Below are 5250 nucleotides of genomic sequence, written 5' to 3' on the forward strand. Positions count from 1 at the left end.
TTGGGTATAGAGTTCTGTAGATGTCTGTTAGGTCCATCTGTTCTAGTGTGTTGTTCAGTGCCTCTGTCTCCTTACTTATTTTCTGTCTGGTTGATCTGTCCTTTGGAGTGAGTGATGTGTTGAAGTCTCCTAAAATGGATGCATTGCATTCTATTTCCTTCTTTAATTCTGTTAGTATTTGTTTCACTTATATGTGTGCTCCTGTGTTGGGTGCATAGATATTTATAATGGTTATATCCTCTTGTTGGACTGCCCCGTTTATCATTATGTAATGTCCTTCTTTATCTCTTGTTACTTTCTGTGTTTTGAAATCTATTTTGTCTGATACAAATACTGCAATACCTGCTTTTTTCTCCCTATTGTTTGCATGAAATATCTTTTTCCATCCCTTCACTGTGTATGTATTTGGGTTTCAGGTGAGTGTCTTGTAAGCAGTGTATAGATAGGTCTTGCTTTTTTATCCATTCTATTACTCTGTGTCTTTTGATTGGTGCATTCAGTCCATTTACATTTAGGGTGATTATCGACAGATATGTACTTACTGTCATTGCAGGCTTTGGATTCATCCTTACCAAAGTTTCAAGGGTATCTTCTTTACTATCTAACCATCTAACTTAACTCTCTTATTAAGCTATTATAAACACAGTCTGATGATTCTTTATTTCTCTCCCTTCTTATTCTTCCTCCTCCATTCTTTATATGTTAGGTGTTTTATTCTGTACTCTTTTGTGTTTCTTCTGACTGGTTTTCTGGATAGTTTATTTTATTTTTTGCCTTTAGTTAGTATTTGGTTGGTCTGGTTTCTTTGGTGTGATTTCATTTCCTCTGGTGACAGCTATTTAGCCTTAGGAGTGCTTCCATCTAGAGCAGTTCCTTTAAAGTATCCTGTAGGGGTGGTTTGTGGGAGGCGAATTCCCTCAACTTTTGCTTGTCTGGATAGTTTAATCCCTCCTTCAAATTTAAATGGTAATCTTGCTGGATACAGTATTCTTGGTTCAAGGCCCTTCTGTTTCATTGCATGAAATATACCATGCCATTCTCTTCTGGCCTGTAAGGTTTCTCTTGAGAAGTCTGATGATAGCCTGATGGGTTTTCCTTTGTAGGTGATCTTTTTCTCTCTCTGGCTGCCTTTAATACTCTGTCCTTGTCTTTGGTCTTTGCCATTTTAATTATTATATGTCTTGGTGTTGTCCTCCTTGGGTACCTTCTGTTGGGAGGTCTGTGGGCTTCCATGGTCTGAGAGACTGTTTCCTTCCCCAGATTGGGGAAGTTTTCAGGAAGTAATTCTTCAAAGACACTTTCTATCCCTTTTTCTCTCTCTTCTTCTTCTGGTACCCCTATCATGCGGATACTGTTCCTTTTGGATTGGTCATACAGTTCTCTTAATATTCTTTCACACTCCTAGAGATCCTTTTATCTCTCTGTGCCTCAGCTTCTCTGCATTCCTGTTCTCTGATTTCTATTCTATTAACAGTCTCTTGCACCTCATCCAGTCTGCTCTTAAGACCTTCTATTGATTGTTTCATTTCTGTTATTTCCCTCTGGACTTCATCCCTTAGCTATTGCATATTTCTCTGCAGGTCCGTCAGCATGGTTATGACTTTTATTTTGAATTCTTTTTCAGGAAGATTGGTTATATCTATCTCACCAGGCCCTCTCTCTGGGGTTGTCTGAGTGATTTTTGACTGGACCAGATTCTTCTGCCTTTTCATGGTGATAGAAGTAGGCACAGGCAAGTAGCGTGTGTGTCAGCTGGAAAAACAAAGTCCCTCCTTGCTTGCTGGTTACCTTGCCGTTCTCTGCTGCCTGTGCCCATTACCCACACACTGGGAGCTGTCTCTGGGATAATCTCCTGACCTGCCATGGGCAGGGTGGCTCTTGGGATAGTCTAGAGCCCCATGGGGGGTTGCAGATGTGTCGGCTGTGTTCTCCTGTGAGAGTGGTGCCCCTTCATGCCTTCCAGACCTTGCTCCAGCTTCCTCTGTCTGTGCTGGGCAGCTGGGCATGGGCAGCAGCCTCTGGGTCTGTCCCAGTTAGCTGCGCGGTAGGAGAAGACTCTGTGTAGCTTCTGTGGGTGGAGCTTTTCTTGGCTGCTCCACAGCTGTTGTGGGTCAGCTGGTTTGCTTGCAGCACTGGCTGGAGGGAATGAATGTCAGGCTGCTTATTGCCATGAGGGGCTTCGGGGATGCATTATCCCCCAGGGGGTTAAGGCACCTGAAGTTCCTTAAGATTCCCAGCCTGCTGGGCTGAGTGTGCCGGAATGATTTTGTCCAGCTGTTAAGCCCTTGTTCCTTTAACACTTTTAAAAAGTGCCTGCTTTTCTTTTGTCCCAGGGAAGCCAGCTATGGGGACCTTCTCGCAGTCTACATCTAGGACTTATCTTTTCCATTTCTCTAATATCCAGTACACCATGCAATGTGTGTCTGTGCTCCCAGTGCAGATTTCTAGGGCTGGTTATTCAGCTGTCCTGTGCTTCCACTCCCTTCTGACTTTGATTCTTTTCCTCCCATGGGTGAGCTGGGGTTGGGGGAGTGCTCGGGTTCCACCAGATCACGGCTTTGTATCTTACCCTTTTCGTGAGATGCTGAGTTCTCGCAGATGTAGATGTAGCCTGGCTGTTGTACTGTATCTTCTGGTCTCTCCTCTAGGAATAGTTGTATTTGTTGTATTTTTAAAAATGTATATGGTTTTGGGAGGAGATTTCTGCTGCCCTACTCATGTCGCCATCTTGAGCCCCTCCGTCATTAGGCCCCTGATGATTGTAGGGATTATATTCTACACTCAAGAGCACAAGTGACTTACCAAGGCTTATAGTATGCTACCTACTGTTGGTCATCCTGACTGATCTGCATGACATGAATGTAATGGATCAAAAGGATGTTCTGCAGGATGTCCAAACAGTTTAGATTGCTTCTGACTAGATGGGGGTAGAAATACTGTAAGCTGGATTTGGGGCAGGACTTTATTTATAATTACCTGACTCTCATGAGCTCTTGCTCCAATAGGGGGGTGAGGATCACACCTTGGGTTTCTCAGTGTCAAGTGCAACTCAGATCTTGTGTCCAACACTGCTTTTACCATCTCCCTCTCTACTTAGAGTCAACCTAAGTAAATAGTCATAAGTTCCTTTCTGGAAGGACTGGGGAGTCATTACTGCATATACTTATTATGGCATTGCCAGTCTTGGTGACTGGCCACCTCTTAATAAGTGAATTTCTGTGTGAAAACTGACTCAGTTTGGGGAACTAGATAAGGGATCATGATGTTTTACTGGGAGCCCCATCCTTGGGTTCTTGCTCATCTAGTTTTGCTTTCTTTTGATTACATGTATTCAGCAATACCCTTGCTTTGACTGCCCATTATTTTGCCCCTAGGGATGCCATGTTCTGTTAACCACCTTTACAACTCATGTGTCAAGTTCCCTGGCCTGTCACTCTGACCTTGTCAGTCAGAATAATTGTCACCCCCAGGCTTCTGGCAGTTCAGTTGAAGTGCTGCCCCTTGGCCTCTACTGCTTTGGGATCCCCATTACCCCTTTTGCTACAAAAGAGCCAAGCTGTGACAGCACCCCGTTAGCTCTGGCTTGCAGAAGAAAGCTGCCACCAAGCGTCATAGTGATGCTGGCACTCCTCTCACTAGCACATTCCTGCTGGCCCTGGTAAACAGGGTTCCTCAAGGCCTTCTATAGAACATCTTTTGTTAGGGTTTCTGGCCTTTTATAATTGACTTTAGCATACTCACTTCATGAGCAATTTAATCCTTTCTTTCCTCAATTGCCATGGCAATTCAGGCAGTTAAACTTCACTCAGCAAAAGTTATTACTTCCTCTATGTTTCTCAGAGCCACTTGAGCAAGACCTTATCAGGAAGTTAAATTCTATCCCAAGAGCATAGGCTCCAGTCAATAAACCCTCTCTTATCCAGTCTTGTATTTCAGCCCCTTTGATTAAGCACCACCAAAGCCCAGTCTCACAGATATTCCCAAATCTTACAAGTACATGTTCTTTAGTTCCTGCCACTGCTTTGTGGGTATAGTACTTTTCTCCCTCATCAGGACTATGTTCTCACTGGGGTCTGCTGTAAATTAACCCTAATGAAGATCATAGCAGTCAGGAGAGGAGGTCAAGGCAGATCTGAGGGCAAGAGGCCTCTGCAGTGTCTTCCCACATGGGAAGAGTGCCGGCTTTAATAGGGAGGTGTGGGCCCCCTCTTAAGGCTCTGAGGGTTTAGAAGACCGTAGGGAGCCAAAACCTTTGGGGGCACCACTAGGTATTTCCATTTCATGTGTTAGGGTCCCCAGTTTTCCCAACCAGGGCCCTCACCTTGATCAGAGATCTGCCTCCTGGAACTCTGTTAAGCCCTGAGTCTCGTATTCAGCTTTTTTTGTTCTTCCACTGTTGTAGATAAGGGCCTTTTCTTGTAACCCATCAAAGAGGCTCTCTGGCCTTTACAGTTAATGTTTAGAATTTGTAACTGCTCTCAGCTCTCCATTATCTCTTGGCAGGGCTCAGTGCAACTTAACAACAGCCAGCCAACTCCACTGTCCATGTGTTCACTGCCCTCCCTCCACCTAACCCGGTATGTCTGAATTGTGGAACCCACGTCACCATTAATGAATGTAATTTAGTTGCTCAGAGCATTTGAGGTGGGGCAGCTGGAATGAGAAAGGGTAAGGGTGTGGAACAACTTGAGGAGCTTTGTGATGAGTCTTCCCCTTGTCAGTGAGTGACTCTGACCTGGCTGAAAAGGTTGCTTGGAATTCTTTGTCCCTGAAATACCCGTTACCTTGTTACTATCAGACATGGTTACATTTAACTCCTGTTCCCAGATAATGATAAAAGGAGGAGCTGAAAGACAGAACATGACTTTTTATCCCCAAGAAGCCCAAAGGACACAATGTAATTCTGAAATCTGGGATTATTTTCTTAATTTCTCTGAGGAAACTGAGTCCTAGAGATTTTAGGATACATGGCAATGATTACGTATTTCCCAAAATTAAAATGAGAATACAGATTTCTTGACTCCTGATTCAGTGCTCTCTGCCTCAGTGATGTCCACTTAAAATCTCTGTCAAAAGAGTAGAGGACGTGGGTCAGAAAGAATGAAGTATCTTTTGGGGATTCTTGGAGATCTCGAACCCAAAAGTTGGAAGAGTATATCAAATAAGTATACAAAGTGACCTTTTTTAAAAAATTGTATTTCCCAACAACACTCATAACAGAAATTTTACTCTACCAGGAAAAGCCCCAAG

At 43.7% G+C, this 5250-nt stretch overlaps 1 long non-coding RNA gene across 1 annotated transcript in view; it reads left to right on the top strand.

Moving 5' to 3' along the window:
- LOC140848985 (uncharacterized) overlaps positions 1–5250 on the top strand; it is a 50030-nt gene that overhangs the window by 43488 nt on the left and 1292 nt on the right. The gene's annotated exons all lie outside the window — the stretch shown is intronic.

This window comes from Manis javanica, chromosome 4 (assembly GCF_040802235.1).
Source record: "Manis javanica isolate MJ-LG chromosome 4, MJ_LKY, whole genome shotgun sequence".
In the NCBI taxonomy this organism is placed as follows: domain Eukaryota; kingdom Metazoa; phylum Chordata; class Mammalia; order Pholidota; family Manidae; genus Manis; species Manis javanica.